At 42.0% G+C, this 21,223-nt stretch overlaps 1 long non-coding RNA gene across 1 annotated transcript in view; it reads left to right on the top strand.

Moving 5' to 3' along the window:
- LOC123504985 overlaps positions 1-21,223 on the top strand; it is a 98,935-nt gene that overhangs the window by 14,699 nt on the left and 63,013 nt on the right. Inside the window, exon 2 of the long non-coding RNA XR_006675008.1 lies at positions 5,252-5,338. This is a non-coding gene — a long non-coding RNA (uncharacterized LOC123504985). The remainder of the gene's footprint in view (positions 1-5,251; positions 5,339-21,223) is intronic.

The raw sequence follows: 21,223 nt of genomic DNA, 5'->3' as shown, positions 1-21,223 counted from the left end.
CCTGATCCAGAAGACGACAGGATTGAGTGCGCCGTGCGGTGGACTGTGAGAAATTAGCAACAGACTTAACTCCTCCTGGACCATGGCGCGTTTCCATATTCGTTTTGCTTATTATTTGGTGATTTTATTGAGCTTTAGAAATGTACGTTGGGGGTTAAAATAGTGAAGACTGTGGCCACGTATCTTCTGACCTTCATAGACCCTTCCTAGTATCAATAAAATGATCTAATCGTACAAAAATCTCAAGGTAAAAATGTGTCCCAATATTGAAGGGGTTAAATTAGAACTGATAAAATTAAAGAACACGCTATTCCTTGGATATTACGAAGTGCTATGGAAGCTCCACGTACTCTCGCCGTGATGATGTGAGAAACATTTAAACAAAGTCATTACAAGATGGCATCCTCACAGTAAAGGTTACCCACAGCACACTCTGAGTTACCTTTGACTTGCGTTTCCAGCTAGTGGGAATTATAACTGAAGGCTGTATATCTCCACCCTTAGTGATTCAACGTCAGTAGTACAAGGAATTTCGTCAGTTTTTGCGTTGCTTCCGCTATCAGCTCAGTACAAGATGGTGACAGTTGCAAAATGGACTACTCATACTCGTACATGATAATTCGTTGAGGAACTCTTTCACACACAGCTTGTATAAAGAAGAGACTGTATTTCGTTCCATGACTTTACATTCTTCGTATTTGGCAGTCCGTCACACCTTTGCTTTAATTCTTATTCTTTTTTGGGTTTTCCGTAACTACGAGCCGTTAACCATCCCTCAGGAAGAGGCGTTTTACTCACCCTGATACGCATTTCGTTCATCTTTTTAAATGCAGGATTCATTAATATCTTCACTTTTTTCCCTCGGGCACTTGTAAGCTCAGCATGCCGCATCTCTTTCTGCTTTATTTGCTTTGTTGTTGTTTTGCTTCCATTCGATGACTGGAATTGAGTTTTTGAGATGCTGCGATTCTTTTTTTAATATTTCATTTAACAAGTTTTATCACAAATTGTATTGTAAATAAGTACAGTTACTAATTAGAATATTGCAATCCTGTCTTTAATATCCTAGTTTTTCTTAATATGCCGGACGCAGGTTGAAGGGGATGGGTTTTCATGCCCTGACGAATGAATGAAAATAGGAAGATAAGTGATCAGTGGCTAGATTTGCATGTGACAAGGCAGTGGCCCGCAGTCATGAAAGGGATTTCAGTGGATGGTTAGTAATAGGAATGTCGCTGTGGCAGAACATGCAGAGAAAATTAATGATGACAGGACAGAATTGAAGCAAATTGTAGGAAGAGAATAGAGACATATATATGTGTACGTATATAACTTCAGAGAACCAGATTCCAGCGCAGATAGAGACCGTATGCAAAGGGTTTGAATGCAAGCTCCAACAGTGAGTACTGCAGTCTGATAAGTACTCCAATTACTGTGAGAAAGGATGACCATGCGTAAATGAAGAGCGAAATATTGCTCAAACAAGTTAGGTATGAAATTAAACTCACTGAAGCTATTAATAAGGTTATCAGAAAGCTGCATTAAGACAAAAATAATATAGTCAAGATAATAAAGATGTGAAAAAGATGACGTCAAGGTTACTATTGAAAGAAGGTGAGCTGAATAGAGGGAAAGATGATGATGATGATGATGATGATGATGATGATGATGATATGATGATAATGATAAAAACAGAATATACACATAAGCGGCGTAAAGAGGAAGAAGCAACGCAATTTCAGGGAAGAAGGCAGAACATGAAAAATGATGAAAGACATGTATTGTAAAGTCAAATATTCATAACAGACTCGTGGCAAGAGGTGAGGAGTCCCAAGTGACTGCAGGGAGGAAATAACGGTGTGTGCGTGTGAAATAACTTAGAATATTGCAAAGCAGATATATATTAAGAGAAGGTATTAGTGAATGTTAGCAAGTTGATTATGAGCAAGACAAGTTTAGCAGCCCATTAGCAGAGTTGGCATTAGCAGGTCGAGCATTAAGAGAGCTAGCATTAACGCGGCTGGTAGCATTATCAGGTTGGGCATTTGCAGGTTGGGTGGTCTGGTCGCAAGGTAGGGATGAGCCTCCTTGTTCCGGCGTCAGTCGCAGCGCCTCGCTTCCGAAATTCGATAATACACGACCCTGTGTTAAGTGAAGGCAACAAGGCACTAATTACTGAGCCCTACGAAAGCCCTGATTGGCGTTTCTCCCACGCGACGTTCAAGGCTGATTACCGCGTCGTGTAGCAATTGACGAGAGACGTTGACTCCCGCTCTTCCTCCCTCCCTATTTCCCCGTTGTCTCCTTCCATGATTCCTCCGTTGCCTTTCTTGCACTTTTTCTCTCTCATTCCTGTTGGGAATCAGTCATACACTTCAGCGAAATGTCTTTGTTTCAGTTTCGATATATTGTTCAATTTTTTGTTGATCTTTTATTACTTCCTGCTTAATGATGTGGTTATATATATATATATATATATATATATATATATATATATATATATATATATATATATATATATATATATATATATATATATATACACACACACACACACACACACACACACACACACACACACACACACACACACACACACACACACACACACACACACATACACACATATTACATAGTTTGACATTGTAATTATGTAAGCCGTCCTAGACAGTCCAGTGTTCCCTTGTTGGTCCGCGGGACACCATCAACTCCTCACACCTGCTTTCACACTAGCTGGAAATTGTCAGTGACGTGTGCTTTTACTGCGTCAGGAGGGATCAGGTGAGGACAGCGGCCGCTCCACTCTATGTTAGGACAGAAGATGGCACCTCTTTGACCTGCGAAGATATATATATATATATATATATATATATATATATATATATATATATATATATATATATATATATATATATATATACACACACACACACACACACACACACACACACACACACACACACACACACACACACACACACACACACACACACACACACACACACACATATATATATATATATATATATATATATATATATATATATATATATATATATATAGCGAGATAGATAGAATGTAGATGATTGGACGGATAGATAAATGCTCCAGGCCGCTGTGAATGTCACACAGCAGGAAGGAAGTCGGGATGTGTGTGTGGGAACAACCCCGTTGGAGAGGATTCGGAAGCCACTCTCGCTGAAAGGCTGAAACTCCACCAAACGTGGTGATAATAGTATTGATGGAATGAAGCCCAACCTATAGCGACCAGCACGTGTATATTTTAAGACACACACACACACACACACACACACACACACACACACACACACACACACACACACACACACACACACACACACACACACACACACACACACACACACACACACACACACACACACACACATGCACACGCACAGACGCACACGCACACAAATAAGAATATATATTGATAGTTTCTTCTCTGTCGACCTTGGGCAGCAGCAGCAATAGGACATAGGCAACATGCAGTACGCCTCAGCCAGGCAGCAAGTCCCCTCCTGGCTGTCACCACTGCGGGTCGCGTCCCTTGCTGTCACCGAGTGGCTGAGGCGCTGACTCCTAAACCAAAACTTTGCACGAGTCGTGAGGTCGTTACTCAGCTGCCACTCAGGTTACCAGGAAAGCTGGTTCCAACTCACCTGCACTGGCCAATCTCGTTTTCACAGAGGACGCGTCGACGGGCCACACTCCCCTCAGGCAGGAAGTGGTCAATGGCACCCCAGAGTGTCGTGCGTTTGAGGGAAATATACTTCGGAATAGAACTCGGGAAGGAAATATCAAATTCATTCCCACCCTACGCACGCTACACGGAGGAGGGATTTATGATTATAGCTTTCCTAGGTGGATGCAGCGGGAGGCGGAGGAAGAAGCGCTGTGGTGGTGGCGGTGGTGGTGGCGGTGGCAGTAGAGGGGAGACAGGCTGCAACAGAAATGTGGAGTGTTGGAGAGTTATTGATAAACTCTTGGGTAACTGTTTGGCCTCCTCCTGTCTCTCTGTATGTGTTCATCTTTTAGACTGTTTAGTTAATTTGATAGAATTGTGGCAGTTATTATTATTATTATTATTATTATTATTATTATTATTATTATTATTATTATTATTATTATTATTATTATTATTATTATTATTATTATTATTATTATTATTACTACTACTCCTATAATTATCTCCACCTCCTCTTCCTGTGGCATCTCTCTTTTTCCGAATTTTTGCTCACCTGGCAAAGCAAAGTCAGGTGGTGGGAACACAGCATGAGTTGGACGTGTGAGGATTGTTAAAAGCTCAATTAATGCAGTTGACTTTTAATTAATAGTTAATTTCCCTGAAAGAAGATAGTTTTATGATTTCCAATAACATTTAATGGATTTGTAATGATGGGGGGGACTCTAATTTTGTATGTAGTATATGGAGTTTAATATTATATGTGTTGGGGTAATTAAGCCAATCGCGGTGGGCTGTTTCAAGCAGGTATAACCGGCCACGTGATGAAGTGCGCCTCAATAACTTGTCATTAATTTATTTTATTGAGTGGCACAAAAAAGTTTAAAAAAAGAAGACCAAATAGAACTCTACTTTGCATATTATATGGAGGCCAATCAAGCCGTGCTCTTCGCCACGCTTTTACGCTTTCGATTATAATATTCAACGCAATTACCCGGAAAAAGGACTGGTATTATTAGCAGCAGAGCGAGTGTGATGGCCGGGCGAGGATGTTGACTCCGACTCCCACGAAAAGTTGGTGAGCCGCGAGGGAGTAACACAAAAAGACTAATAATTGATTCGTATAAAGAGGCACGTGTTTGCTCCAGGGCATGTGAGAGAGAGAGAGAGAGAGAGAGAGAGAGAGAGAGAGAGAGAGAGAGAGAGAGAGAGAGAGAGAGACTGACTGACGTAGGTACATATACACAAAGATACACATTTCCCAAACGTACACAAAGTAAATTAAGTTTTAGTATCAGTTTACATGTATTCCTCAGTCTCACACACGCAGTTCTCTTCTATAGCAGGCCGTTGATCTGCCAATTGGCGCGACTTTCATTAATCACTAACTGTATTCTGAGACTTCTTTTCCTTTTCTACAACCACGCCCGAACATTGTACTGGCTAGAAATTGCAAAATCTATTCTTTTTATGATTTTCTTTCTTGTAGATGCTTATAATGCTTTAAATGCTGTAAATTGTTGATATATTTTTTCTTCCTTACAGCAAACTCCTCAATCAACATTACCTATCGGTCTCTTCCTTGATAGTGAGGAGAATATTGAATGGAGACGGCGAGGGACAACTCTCAAGGTGTGTATTCTGAAAGTGTTTGCAGTTTTAACTAAATGCTTGAAGTTCGGGGAATACAGTTGATTTGCCGTGGTATACTTTTAATGTGTTTTTTTCTTTTCCCTACCATTGTTATTATTGTTGTGTGGTGAATGTGTATAGTAGTTTCATATATTATTCCCTGTGTTGTTTATAGGCCCCTGCAGTTGGATTTTAATTAACCCATATATTGTTGTTGTATTAGGGTGGTGATGTGCAATTTATAGGGAGGTTACTGTGTGTGTGTGTGTGTGTGTGTGTGTGTGTGTGTGTGTGTGTGTGTGTGTGTGTGTGTTGATGGTGGTATCGTCCGTTATTTATTATTTTTCTAGTTTATTGTTTTAACTTTGGACTGTATTCGCTTATCGTTACTTCACTGAGGTTTTTTGTCGTTCGTGTGGGCATGCAAGTGTGGCTAAGGAGGTAAGGGTGAGGGGGAAAGCTTAACCCCTTCAATACTGGGACATATTTTTACCTTCACATTTGTATACGATTAGACCATTGTATTGACATTAGGAAGGATCTATGGAGGTCAGAAATTTAATGGCCACAGTCTTAACTATTTTAATCTCCCGCATTTGTTTTTGATGCTGCAGGAAATCACCAAATAGTCACCAAAATGAATATGGAAACGCGTCATGGTACTGAAGGGGTTAATGGGAAGGAAGAGGTTGTGTGTGTGAGGCAAGTGAATGGGAAAGGACTGGTAAGGAGATAAGGTTAAGGGTTAGTGATTTTAGAATTTAGATAGTTTTGATTCTCTCTCTCTCTCTCTCTCTCTCTCTCTCTCTCTCTCTCTCTCTCTCTCTCTCTCTCTCTCTCTCTCTCTCTCTCTCTCTCTCTCTCTCATTAGTGAAGGAGATTGTGTGCTTCTGTTCATGTGATTTGTGTTTGAGCTCAGAATAAGAATATAATAAGTCGTCACTCTGATATTACATTTATTTTGCTGCTGGGGTGATTTTGACTCGGGTACGTTTACAATGTCGAAGTGTCAGCCGAAGCGGGACTTTCGTATTGGAGGTGGTGCGAGTGCAAATCGTGCGTGCTTGAATCGTGACTCAAATAACGGTGTGACTCGCTTATTGCACGCGCGTCAGAAGTGTGTCACGGAGGCGGTTCTTGTGAATTGTTGTTGTCTCTTACTGGGATCTATTTTCTTTCCTTTATTTTTTCTTTTCCATATTTTTTTGTGTCTCTGGGAAGCCCTCACTGGTGAAGAAAAGTGTAGTCGTTTGTAATTTAAATTGGAATTCTCAGTAATTTTACATATTTTTTTTATTTCAAACTAGACTAGTGTTTTTTTTTTCCCTTTCATCATGAAGTTTGGGAAAAGTGTTTTGTACTTTTCGATAGACTTTCTCGGTAGTCTTGCTCTTGGTCGAGTGGAGTGGTTAATACTTTTGCACCCGGCGAACCTGCCGCCGTGGAGATGGTGGGGAGTGGCGGTGGTGGAGTAGCATTGCAGTGGCAGCAGTGTTTCCATCACGGGCGGCAGGACCACACTAACGTCTTTACTCCTTCAGCTTAATACTCCCGCTGAGGTTCGAACTTTCGTAGAGTGGTAAATCGGTACTCCAAATATTAATGTAACAGAAATTATCAAGTTATGAGCTCCGTCTTGCCTCAGCATCCCCGCCGACTCCAATGAGCCGCCCGCTGCGCTGCTCCAACTCCCCTCCTCGTACCCCTCCTCTTCACCTGATTCTGACACCACTCTTTCCACTTCGATGTCAGAGTTTGTACGTAAATAAAATTCATTCCCTCACGCGTTCATGCTCCGCTACCCTGCAGATATATAATAACTCATCTTTCCTGCTAAATCCGAGCGATATATTGGTATTGAAGTGATGCATTTTGATGTAATCTTATGTATTGTGACCATGAACCGCAGGGACTAGAAAAAAAAATGACAGGCCTGACAGACGAGATAAAATATTCGGTCATGATTAACGCAAAGAGTGCAATGTTCCATCAAAGCCGTATTGGAGCACGGTGTTACACGGTGATCCGGGGTGATTAATAGATTAATACCCCCTTTATCGTTCCTAAAGCGCTGTATATACACGGCCGCCGCCAAACGCTCTCACCAAAATATGTTACCGCTGGGTGGGAGACGCGCCATCAATCGTTAAATCTGTATGTGCTGCGGTGACGTCATGTCCGTGTGTGTGTGTGTGTGTGTGTGTGTGTGTGTGTGTGTGTGTGTGTGTGTGTGTGTGTGTGCGCGCGCGCGCGCTCGAAGAGTAAGCGGGTGACTCAGTACATGGATTCGTTTCGTCCGTGTGTATGGGGGGATCGGCAAGCCCTTTGTCTGTGCCGAGAGAGAGAGAGAGAGAGAGAGAGAGAGAGAGAGAGAGTTTGTTTGTTTGTTTGTTTGTTTGTTTGTTTGTTTGTTTGTTTGTGTGTGTGTGTGTGTGTGTGTGTGTGTGTGTGTGTGTGTGTGTGTGTGTGTGTGTGTGTGTGTGTCACGGATGGTTGATGGCTAGTACCAATAGTAGGTGAAATAGTAACAATGATAACAAAGTAATGTCGATAGCTGTAGCAGAGTCAAACACACACACACACACACACACACACACACACACACACACACACACACACACACACACAGACAACCCCAACCGAACACAGCACACAACAAAACTAAAAATAAATAGAAAAAAAAAATCTGTGAATGTGGGGAAGAAGAGTTTGCTGCCCTTCCTCCAACTTTCCATCCCTCCCTTTCCTCTCGCTCTCTCCCTCTCTTCCTCTTTCCTTTCCTCCCTTCCTCCCTCCACTGCCTCCGTCCGTCCTCCCTCCGCCCCTGTCCCAATGCGATGGCAATATTTTCACCCTCATATATCTCCTAGGTGGCGGAGGATGGAAAACTGCTTTGAATAAAAATGTAATTTGGAATTTACCGTTCATAGGGAATATGACAGCCATTCTGCGGAAACCTTACATTAACGGCCCTTGTGTGGCTTTCTAGCAGTGGTGGTGGTGGTGGTGATAGTTGTGGTGGTGAGGTTTATGTTCCAGTATGAATGTGGTATTTCTACATATGGTGGTGGTGGTTGTGGTGATGGAGGAATAAGATGCAATGGTAGTGGTGGTGGTGTTTGGAGGTGTTTCTGTTGGTAGTGGTGGTGGTGGTGGTGATGATGGTGGTGAGGTGATTGGTTCATGGTGGTGATGTTTACATGGTGTTCTTTGTGGTGGTGGTGGTGGTGTGATGGTGTAGTGGTGAGTAGGTGGGTTTCGGTTGAAGGTTTTGCTGGGGCGATTCAGGAAGAGAAGAAAGTTCGTGGTGGTGAGCGTAGAAATGGTGGGAACGCTGAGTGGGCTATTTATAGCACACACACACACACACACACACACACACACACACACACACACACACACACACACACACACACACACACAGACACAGAGAGAGAGAGAGAGAGAGAGAGAGAGAGAGAGAGAGAGAGAGAGAGAGAGAGAGAGATATTCCAGCTGAAGGATGTTGAGAAGCGGCATTGTTCTGAGTAAGAAAAAAAAAACCATAATGAAGTCAAGTCACCGATAAACAATAAAGCAGCAGCAGTGGGAGGGAGAAGCCTGGGAAACGAAGGCGGCGGGAGTTGGGTACGTGAGGGGAAAAGGATGTGAGGAGAGAGAATGATTGCGACGCCGGGAAGGGATAGAATGGGAAGGCAAGGGATGGGGTGGGGAGAGGAAGGGAAGGGGACAATATCACCACTGGGCCAGCAGCCACGAGGGGAATCCGTGGGTCTCGCTATGAAACTTTAAAAGCTATTCCTCGAGTGTGACGTATGGCGTGGGTCGCGGGTCGTCTGTCACGGTCAGACGCGGGGCGTGAGAGAGGCGCGGGCTGCGGGACGGAGCGAAAGACTTGGCGTAGAACCAGGCAGAGGAATTTTTGAATGTCCATGAAAGGCTGCACAGTTGGTTTTCCACCATAATTATGTCTCCAGATACGAAAGTTAGGGAAGAGTAATGCGTCGCTAACGTACTACGCTGACTTACATCCAGTAGTTTCAGGGTTGGAATCCACGACCACATGGGGACAGTTTGCGAGGGTTTCCTTTCACGCTGCAGCTCCAGTCCACCTAGATAAGAATAGGTACGGACGTAAGTCTAGAAATTGTGACCCCGCTGTCTGACAGTAGCGGAGGGCCGGCAATCCTGTTTTCCTTTGTGTGTTTGCTGGTCTGGACTAGTGGGTGGGGGCTGTGTGTGTGTGTGTGTGTGTGTGTGTGTGTGTGTGTGTGTGTGTGTGTGTGTGTGTGTGTGTGTGTAATTCATTTTCTCGGTCGCCTGCTGGTCACCCAGCCAGTCTTCCCCATTACGGAGCAAGCTCAGAGCTCATAGACCGATCTTCGGGTAGGACTGAGACCACATCAACACACAACACACACCTGGAAAGCGAGGCCACAACCCCTCGAGTTATATCCCGTACCTATTTACTGCTAGGTGAACAGGGGCCGCACATTAAGAAGCTTGCCCATTTGCCTCGCCGCTTACCGGGACTCGGACCCGGCCCTCTCGATTGTGAGTCGAGCGTGCTAACCACTACACTACGCGGTGTAATAATGAAGATTGTGTGTGTGTGTGTGTGTGTGTGTGTGTGTGTGTGTGTGTGTGTGTGTGTGTGTGTGTGTGTGTGTGTATTTATTTTGTGAAGGGGTCATGTGTGCTTGTGTGTGCGCTGGTGTATGTTGCGGATTGGTAGTACGTATGATATTATTAGTATCATTATTATCATTATTATTATTATTATTATTATTATTATTGTTATTATTATTATTATCATTATCATTATTATTATTATTATTATTATTATTATTATTATTATTATTATTATTATTATTATTATTATTATTATTATTATTATTAGTTGTAGTAGTATTAGTAGTAGTAGTAGTAGTATCGATATCTTCTTTCCATGTTAAGGGAATCTGACTCTCCCTTCTGCCTCCAACACACACATGTATTTATTCTGTATTCCTTGTATAGTTTTAATCAGACAAGAGAATACGAAGTGGTGTGGTGTTCAGCATTTCCTGCGAATCCCTAAATTAATTCTATCACAAGAGGAGACTTATTTTCAGTGTACGAATCAATTAGCATCATCCCGTTGCAGTGGGGCGAGTGAAGGGAGGCGGTGGGCAGCGAGGGAAAGCCAACATAGCGGCCTAATCTGGTGCGGTTGTATCGTCCCATATATTTGGCTCAGCGCTGCTTTAGTTATTACCTTCTTGTTCTCGTTTATTAATTAGCCCAGCTAGAAGAGTCTATATCTTTTTCAGGAAAACCGTGGTTTGTCAGATATTTTTAACAAATGTTATTTCTGCCCATGGAATTAGACTCTTGATTAAAAATACTTTGCTCACGTTTCCTCTCGAGAATATTCATATCATGAACCTTTGGTACGGTTGTAGATGGGGTTCATTGCCTCCTTGATTTTGGTGACCGATTGGTTGATTCATCGGACGGCATTACTAACTTATATTATTATTTGTTCTTGGCCAGTATCCCTGATATATATATATATATATATATATATATATATATATATATATATATATATATATATATATATATATATATATATATATATATATATATATATGAGTGTTAGTGAGCCATAGACACCCTCTAGTGCTATTAAATAAACTTATGAAGACCCCGTGGATCTCTATTCAAGTACGGAGAGTGGCCAGTCAGCACGCAGCCCATGCAAAGGTTCATTCTGCCTAATGTTGCCTTCCAGTGACGAGCGCTTGAGTGAGACTACAAACCTGGAGACAACAAACTATGGTAATATATGTATCAAATTCTGCTTTATGCTCCGAGGGACTCCTATCTATCTTGAACACTAAATAAAAGACATAATTAAACGCTGAGGAATTTTGCAGCCTATTACTTGTCATATTTTTGTTTCATTAGTTTCTAGCAATTGATATCATAAAAGTAACTAGAATTGTTTCCAAGATTAAGATTTCATTATTTGGAATCATTATAACTGTGACTCTTTTCATAACTAGAATATATAATTGTTCAACTCCATCAGTACGATGACGCGTTTTCATATTCATTCTAGTTACTATTTGGTGATTTTATAAAGCTTCGGAAACTTATATGGGGGATTAAAATAATGAAGATTGTGGTCATTAAATTTCTGACCTCCATAGACCCTTCCTAATGTCAATAAAACCTCATGGTAAAAATGTGTCCCAGTACTTAAGGGGTTTAAGAATATGACACTAACTACCACAGCACGACACAGCTACTCACATTTAATGACGAGTAAACCTGTTTTTGAACGCCGCCACTCACTGATTTATTATCTGGAAACTTTAAAGTGTCCGCATCTCAGAACTTGGGGCCACTCTTCTTACTATTAATCACTTGCCTAATTACTTGCTTTTCAGTCTCCGTTTTTTAAATTCACCAACTTTTAATTTGTAAAGTTTTTCCCACTAAACTTCACGCGCTACTTTGTCGAGAAAAAATGTGGCGTGGAAGGCGCAACAACATCATGGAAAGGGTAAGAGATAGAGTATAAGGTGGAGTAGTACTGTAGGTGGATAGGAAGGGCCAGGGTGGACAGGGGAGTGGTTTGGACGATTAAGTTAAGGGGAGTGAGTGTAGAACGTAATATTGAGATGTCAAAGAAAGTGAGAGAGAAACTAGACTATTGTGGCTTAACAACGAGATGTCGACGCTGGTTACAAGAAAGTGCTGCCTCCCCCACCGAGTGAGTGACGTGACCGAGAAGCGTGTGGAGAAAGAGTCAGAGGGGCGAACCAGGAACACGGCGGCAGTGAAGAGGACTTGTGTACTTGTTCACCCCACGTCCCATCAGTATTCCATCGCCATATGTGACACCTCGCTCCTGATTGCAAGTTGTGTTACAGGCGCGGTGGTAAACAAAGCTCCTTCGGAGGCTAACGAAGCGGTTCTCCTGCCCGGTGGTTGGCTGCTGGTGTCGCGGCACTGTGGACAAAAGCTGCAGTGACCCGTGGCGACGAGCAGCTACACGGCGGCCAGGAAGGGGAGGTGGTTAATTGGGAGATTGGTTGTGTACCGCGAGGGTTCACGCTACACCGGCAGGACTGTAGTGGGTAAACAAGGGGACAGGTGTTCAGACAAGGCTCGCTTTCCCGGAAACAAGAGATAGCTACACACGTAGTCTGCTGGTATAGGGAACCGCACCTGTATCTCCCTCAGGCCTCGTGCTGGCGGCTGCTCCATGCGAAACGATGACAGAATGCCTATAGTTTGTTCTCTGTTCAAGAACGGACGTCACACAGTTGTTGCCCTTGTTATCTATAAATGGATATCATCCTATGTTTTCATCAATAGATATTTGTCTTTATTCATGGGGACAATTCCTTGCTCATCAGTGTCGAACAAACTTCTTGCTCTATCCACTCCTACGCTGATTATACCACCCTATGCACCTTTCCACATCTTTTCAGAGACGACCAACCCTTCAGGAAGTTAACAGTTCCCGTAGGTACTGTTCAGAACGCCTGACTTATGATCTTTCTAAAATTTTGGATTGAGGCAGAGAAAACTTAGTAGTGTTCAATGCCTCAAAAACTCAATTCCTCCATCTATCAACTCAACACAACCTTCCCTCTTCTTCAATGACACTCAACTGTCTCCCTCTTCTACACTGAATATCCTTGGTCTGTCCTTTTCTCATAATCTAAAATGAAAACTTCACATCTCATCTTTTGGTAAAACAGCTTCTATGAAGTTAGCGTTCTGAGGCGTCTCCGCCAGTTTTTCTCGCCCCTCCAACTGCTAACTCTGTACAAGGGCCTTATCCGCCCATGTATAGAGTATACTCTTCGCATGTATGGAGCGGTTCCACTCAGTTTTATTAGATAGGGTGAAGTAAAGATCTTTTTCGCCTCATCATCTCCCCTCCTCTGACTGACTGTCTTCAGCCTCTTTTTCACCGCCAGAATGTTGCATCTCTTACTATCTTCTATCGCTATTTTCATGCTAACTGCTCTTCTGATCTCGGTAACTGCATGCCTGCCGACCTCATGCATAAGGCTTCCTTCTTCCTCTCACCCCTATTCTGTTCAACTCTCTAATGCATGGGTTAACCAGTACTCTTTATCATTTATACCTTTCTTGGTAAATTTTGGAACTCCTTGCCGGTCTGTATTTCCAACTTCCTATGACTTGCCTTCATTTAAGAGGGAGGTTTCAAGACATTATTTAATCCCTCCATTTCAGCTAACTCTTTCAGACCTGCAAGGGAGCTGGGAACTAAGTGGGTCTTTATTTATTTCGTTATCCTTGGCCAATTTTATATATATAAAAAAGTTCGCCTATCTCAGATGGTTCTTGGTGAAAGTAATGATCGCCATGAGTGTGTCAAAAAGCTACGAACGAAGTACAGATACAAACACAAACACACTTTGAGCAAGAAGAAGCAGCGGAAGTCGTGATCTATGGTATGTAATGAGATGGTAAATCTCACACAACTATTTACTATTCATAGTGCTACCCAACGCCAGGCACTGTATTCTTTCCTTCAATTTTTATCTCGTATCTAATGTCTATCCTGCGGGGCCTTGGACTTGAAGCACCGCCGCGGTTGTATTTCTCTGTCAAACTTTTTTCCTCTAACACTGACGGCTCCCTTTAATGAGCTCTTTGTCCCTTATCTGTCTCGAATTCCCTAGCTGGCCTTGAGGCGCGGCCGTCAGGTGGCTGTAGATGGCGCCTTAAAGACGTCCATCCACGGCCCAGTGACAACAGGCAGAGCGGGAAGGCTCCTGATGGATTTTTATTCAGTAGGGAGAGCAAACTCACCATTCACTGGACTAGCCTTTGCTTCAGTGTTGTTGCATATGTGGCTGTGCGGCTGGCGGGTGTGGTGGCTCTGACGGGAAGGGAGTATGTGAACAGTATTGAAAAATGTCATTTAAATCTTACAAATACACAACAAGAAGTAAATAAATAGATAAAAAAAACTTGATCGATAAACTGGAATACTCATGATTACTAATTACTTTAAAAGGAACGAAACGGGGAATGGTGCAGGAAACAATATAGAAGTGCGAGAATTTACCTTTGTGGTGTTTTCATCGATCAGTCCAACAATTACTTTTCCCCTTACATTGGCGAGAAACACAAGCTCTTATATTTTTCTTAACTGGTAGTTTCTTTATTAATTTATTGATACTTGTAAGTAATTCTTCTTAAATATGATGTGGTGACAAAAAGGAAATGATTTGTCGAGTAAGGGGAAACAAAAAGGTGTATTTTTAGATTCCATTTTTTTACGGACTTGTAAGAAAAATGTCATGAGGTAATAACATAGAGGCCTTTGTGATCAAGCAAGATATGAGGCATACGAAGTATTTAGGGTGTGTGTATCCTCAGAATGCATCACGTACCTTTTAGTGTATTGACCAAGCAAGTGAGGGATCTTGAAGGTGGACTGCTAATTAAGACAGTAACAGGATGGTGAGTAAACATTGTTGTCCATCGCCCAACAGTGTTATGTTCATTCAGGTGGTGCTCGTATTCCAGTAGTCGAGTCCTTAGATATTCCACTGATGAGGTGATGACTCAACAGAGCTGTATGACCAAAAATCCGAGAAGCGTCTTAATAAAAAGTCAGATAATTAATTGTGATGGATGTCCACCTATATACTGTAAAGCTCTTGCCTGTATTGACATCATCCATTTCTTAGCAGTTTGTATGACAGCGATACCAAATTGAATTAAATGGAAAAGAAAATTATTTTTGTTTTGCGTGAATGAAAATTAATGAATTATGTAACATTACATAACTTACTGAAGTTCTGCAATTTCTTAAAGCTGCACATCATGCCACATTTCCAACTAAAATTACAGATGTGGGACTTAACAATGATGGATACATAAAGAAATTGATGTAAAGTGTCGCTTATTGATTCTAAAAAGATAGTCGAACGGAAAGGTGGTGCGCAGCCCCACCGGAGCACCGCGTTAATGTGAAGGTGGGATAGATGTGACTCCTCCAGGGAAAAGTGCCTCCGACAAAACGTGATGGAAATAGACTTTGTGGGGCGAGAGGGTAGGATGTTTTTTTTTTTTCTTATGATTTTTATTATTCTGAAACCCACTGCCTCTCTATCTCTTTTTAAATTGCAGGACTTGACTCGCGGAACAGAGATTGGATTGTCGGTTGGCCTCTGCGTAAAGCTGCAAGACTGTTGTGGGTAGTTAGGAATTCTCAGGTGTTTGTACTGTGGCACTAGGTAAGATTATGAAAATAACTGAAATTTTTAGGGTGTCTTCGTGTGTGTAATAAGCTCTTAATTTGTTCATTGGGTGGCTATGCACTTTTTCTTAGCCTCAGCTTTGCCTCGAAAATCAGAACTTGAAATTCTTTGAACATGGTTGTCATAGTTGAAATATATTATGAATTAGCTTGTAAAAATACTCCTACTTGAAGGATCCTGGAATGGTATTAGTAAAATAGCTAGCATCATGAATTCACTATTGAAGTATAAACTGGATTATAGTAGTATTGTGAGGTGTGAAATGGTTTGTGAGACGGTTTTCTTTTTGATAAGATGAATGAATAATAGTGTTAAGAAATCACTCAACATTAGTCTGTATTCAACATTCGCCCCAAAAATCTATCATTTCAATAATCTAGGAAGTGATTTAAGTTTCATAAAGTTAAGATGTATTATAACATAATTTACAAGTCTCCTCATTTTGAGAAGCTAAGGGATTACATAACATAATGTTAATGAACTCAGTTCTGCACTGGAAACTGTCTGTAAGACAACACGAGGATCTGCAACAAGTAGTGTAAATTGGGTCGCTGGGAAGGGATGGGAAAAGACCGTGGTTTCAGGTGTGCCGGGACGCTGTCATGGCGATAGCAACATCGCACACGAGATGAAGTGATGAAGGGATGCAGTGACGGAGCGAGGATGAGGCAGCGAGAAGGAAGGACTCGCTTACTGGAGAGTTGGATGAGATTGAACACTTACGTACATAGTTCTCACGTACATAGTTCTCACAACTCCGTAAAAGATATAAGGAAAAGAAAGTTTCCTGAATCAAGATTTATTTGCAGAAGGATGAGTGAATCTTTTTGCTAAGATATGAGTGGCATGACAAAAAGAAAAAAAAATCCCGAAGGTCTAAAACATTGAGGAAAAGAAGTGACTGAAATGAAATATGAAATGCTTACCCAGTATTATTTTTCTTTCTTTCGTTTATGTATTTTGTTTCTTTTCATTAAAAATAAAGTGATAATATTGTCTGATGTGAAAGAGGGAGGCTGTTAAGAGCCATTAAAAGAAAGGATGAAATTACGTATCTTTACCTATAGAAAAGCAGAGGAGGGCGAAGAGGAAGAGGAAGAAGGGGAGGAGGAAGAGGAGGAAGATGATGATGAGGAGGAGGAGAATGTGGTGGTGGTGGTTGTGGTTAATAAAGGCAGCAAGCAAGTCTCACTAGAATATTAACGTTTTCACTTAACACACTGATTTAATTTCCTCCCCAATGGGTATTCCTAATGCATTCATCCCTCTGTCTTACTGCATACCTCTCTGTTTCTATGTTATATATATATATATATATATATATATATATATATATATATATATATATATATATATATATATATATATATATATATATATATATATATATATATATAGTGTGTGGCGCGCGCGCCTGCCTGCCTGCCTGCCTGCCTGCCTGCCTGCAATAAGTTACTCAGGGAATGAACATTGTTAAAACACACACACACACACACACACACACACACACACACACACACACAGAGAGAGAGAGAGAGAGAGAGAGAGAGAGAGAGAGAGAGAGAGAGAGAGAGAGAGAGAGAGAGAGAGAAAACAACGAAGCAATGATTAATAAATATTAACTGAGAAATGCTGTATGCCTCAACAGCTTCGGAAATTAACGTTGTTTTTTGCCCTCATAAATAATGATTCTGTGGAACGAGTGCTCTACTATACAGGATGAATTCATACCGTGTGATATGGTTGTATAAATACGTTCCATGAATGCCATTAATTATTGTGTTTTTTTGTGTATTTTGCTGAGCCTCACTCTAAATAGCACTCGGTGACCGCCTCTGTGTAACGGGCACTGTACAATAGTAATAATACATGTACTCAGCCTTCAAAACAACAAATTTAAACGTTCACGATGTATGCCGGGCTGAGTGGAGCCTTTACACATACACGCCGTAGTGACGCACAGGGATTTCGGCTGCTGCTTGATTGCTGAAAGGCTGTGTTGGTGTTGACAGTGTCGTACCATTGCTTGCCTCCCGCGCGCCAGCCTCCTCAGGGTCGCCGTCTTCGTCTCCTCGGGTATACCTTTGGAGCGTCGCCAAGGTCAACAGTGCGGCGCGTCCCTTCCAGACGTCACTTGAGAATTGGGTTCGCTGTGTTTCCTCCTTTGTGTCTCCTTTGGCGCTCCTCAGCTGAAGGGAGGAATAGGAGGCCACGTCGCGGAAATTGCCTCGTGCTTGCTTTCCCATGATTCATCTCTAACTACGAGTATTTGTTCGCCTTACATGCGACGGTGAACAACACTTGGCTTTGCTCAGGGTGATGGTTGTCAGCAATGTGTTAATTCCTGGGACTTTGTGATGACTTATCTTCAGGGATTATTTGGTGGATTTTGTGATATTTGATAACATACATATAATGTTTTGTCGATTCTGTGGAAAGAAAAGTCATAACCGGACAGAAAGGTTATTAGTTAAAGAATTTACTCGTGTAATACTTAGGCGAGTTTAATTTAGTTGGTGTCTCGATACTTCTCTTTAAAAAGTTCCAGTCTTTAGAAGGAGAAAACAGAAATAGACAGAATTCCAGTTTACAGTGAAAGGAATGAAAAAGTGAAGATTCTGGTAAACTCTTCCATTAGCGAGGCTGGTCGAGTAAGGTTGAGAGCGAGTAAAATGCCTCGTGCAGGGAGGCCGCTGGAGGGAAGGAGGGTTGCAGTTACCGTAGCTAGTTCAGGAGAGCAGTAACCATGGATATAAAGATAAAAGCTAACAAGAGATGCAAGACTGCCAGAGTGAGAGAATGTTGGTGATCAGTTAAAGAAAAGAGTGTTAATGAGACGAAAAGCTTTTGATTTCACTATTCTTAAGTAGGAATTGAATCTCCTCATATGTGTGAGCCGTAATCAATACGACCACAGATCAGTTCCCCGTATAGAAAAAAGATGGAGGAAATGCAAAACATTCAAGTAATGGAAACTGCTTCATAAGAGTATATGATATTTTCTGTAGAAATTAAGGAAAGAAGGATAGTTAGTGGCATTCGGAGAAGGGAAAGTTGTCTGGAAAGTTGTGTCGAATAGAGGTGAAAAGATAGTTTTTTGGGTAAGATTTTCCTTTCCTCATTTATAAATGAGTTATAAAATAAGTTAATCTCCTCTGTGTGAAGCCTCAGATTAATGTTAACTTGGTCGTCCAGCGAATTCCTCGTAGATGCAAATTTTTGTGAGTTAATTGTTTACTTGAAATATTAAATCGATATGTAGTTTTCAGAAAGGATATCAGTTTACTTAATAAAACAATATATTCAGTTACATTGGAGGCTGCTTTGCTTAGAAGAAATAAAAGATGGCTTCAGTTTGTTCTTTATGGAATTTAGCATACTTTCAACGTCATGGCGCCGCTGCAAGAGTGGTGGGCAAGTAGGCACGGTCTCATCACAAGGCCAGGAGGTGCGGCAATTATGTAATACCTCAAATGAGCGATGAGAAAGAAACAGGTACATGCAGCTTAATTTGAGGGAATTGCAACACTCTTTTGGCCATAAACGCAATATTGTATTTGAAATTGTAGCGAGGTAAGGACGCGGCACGACGCAAAGAAAAAGTTAGAGGATTGATGCAATTGTTGTTCCTGAGGCGGAGGGCCGTGTTGTGTTCAGCTTGTGGCATGTTCGTTCCTGTTCCTTGCTCTTGGTAGTTTCTTGGTGGAAAACACACACACACACACACACACACACACACACACACACACACACACACACACACACACACACACACACACACACACACACACACACACACACACACACACACACACACACACACACACACACACACACACACACACACACACACACACACACACAGTCTCTCTCTCTCTCTCTCTCTCTCTCTCTCTCTCTCTCTCTCTCTCTCTCTCTCTCTCTCTCTCTCTCTCTCTCTCTCTCTCTCTCTCATATGACCTCGTTGTTGCGGCGCAGTTGTTCAGTCACTGGTTACCGTGTGAACAGCGACACAACCAACACCAGTAGTAACAAAACTATAACAGCAGTAAAAACTCTATGAGCACCTGCTAGACGCTGATGGCGATGGTAATGGTAGTGAAAATGAAGTGTGTCTGACTGATTTAGAAATGCTGATGAAGTGCGGGAGTGAGAGTGCGGTGCGTGTCCTGTGGCGCTGCTACATGTGATCGTGTTGCTGTCAATTATACTGTGCGTCCTTTGTTTTATTATGTCAATCGGCGATGTCTAATGACGAACCAAATTAATCAGACTCTGACAGATTACTCAAACATTGGTGTCCTTTTCTGCAGTGTACACGAAACCTAATGAAATGAATATTGTCACGGTTTTCATAATATAGCGGCAATTTTGAAGTTCGTTCGCTGATCTGATGTATTGGCTTCCTATTCACCTGGTGGTATTCCCCTGGTAGGTAATGCAGGTGGTGAAATATGATGCAGCTCAGTGTATCCCTCAGCTCGGTACTCAGCAGCGGCCGTTCCTCGGGTTGGGAACTTGTATATTGTTTGCTTTTTTACTTCGTTGTTGATTCAGTGGCATAACTTTGGGACCTCTTCCTTGCAAATGGCTGAAACGAGTCTTGCTTTATACTTGCAAGGCAGGTTTTCCCGGTCCACTGCCGGCAAACTTCCTCAGGACATAAAGGGCAGAGCTCCGAGAAGAATTGTCAATGTGGGAGAAAAATGCAAAGACACGCAGGAACAGTCAAGGTGAAGAGTGTGGCGCATCGTGCAGGACAGGAAGACGGCCGTGTGTTGAACGACGTGATGTTATACAAATTGAACGCATAATACTTTAGCATCATTCCCTTCTCACTGAAAGGCTTCATTTACTGCAGGTTACGTGTGTTTGGTATCTGTTCTTGACGCTAAAAGAAAATAAACAAAATAATATACGAGGAAAGAAGCAAAAAAGAGAAACAAAGACGACGCGGATCAGAACACCGGAGAATGAAAATATGAACACACTAAAACCTTTCCTTTAACATTCTACTTGCCATTCATTGGACTTGAGGCTCAAGAAAAAGAAAATAGATATAAGGGCAAAAATTTCGTGGAACCTTTTGACAAGATGCGAAGCGAGGCAGTGCTAAGGAGAAAAACAAACCTGGGAAAGTAAGAAAAGAAGACCAGGCTTGATCCTTCCCTTCGAATTCCCCCCCCCCACCCTCCGTACGACCAGTAACTCTCACACGCGGCCTTCGGTAATACAGGAATGAAAGCGGTAATGAGAGAAGAATGCTTGGTGCTCCCTCAACCCCCAGTGGCCGCTTGACGGGGTAATGGAGCTACTACCGCAGGCTTCTCCTCCTCCTCCTCCTCCTCCTCCTCCTCCTCCTCCTCCTCCTCCTCCTCCTCCTCCTCCTCCTCCTTCTTCTTCTTCTTCTTCTTCTTCTTCTTCTTCTTCTTCTGTTGTTCTTGTTCTTCTTCTTCTTCTTCTTCTTCTTCTTCTTCTTCTTCTTCTTCTTCTTCTTCTTCTTCTTCTTCTTCTTCTTCTTCTTCTTCTTCTTCTTCTTCTTCTTCTTCTTCTTCTTCTTCTTCTTCTTCTTCTTCCTCCT

This window comes from Portunus trituberculatus, chromosome 17 (assembly GCF_017591435.1).
Source record: "Portunus trituberculatus isolate SZX2019 chromosome 17, ASM1759143v1, whole genome shotgun sequence".
In the NCBI taxonomy this organism is placed as follows: domain Eukaryota; kingdom Metazoa; phylum Arthropoda; class Malacostraca; order Decapoda; family Portunidae; genus Portunus; species Portunus trituberculatus.
The sequence above is the reverse complement of the archived record's forward strand: the minus strand, read 5'-3'. Positions and strand labels throughout refer to the sequence as shown.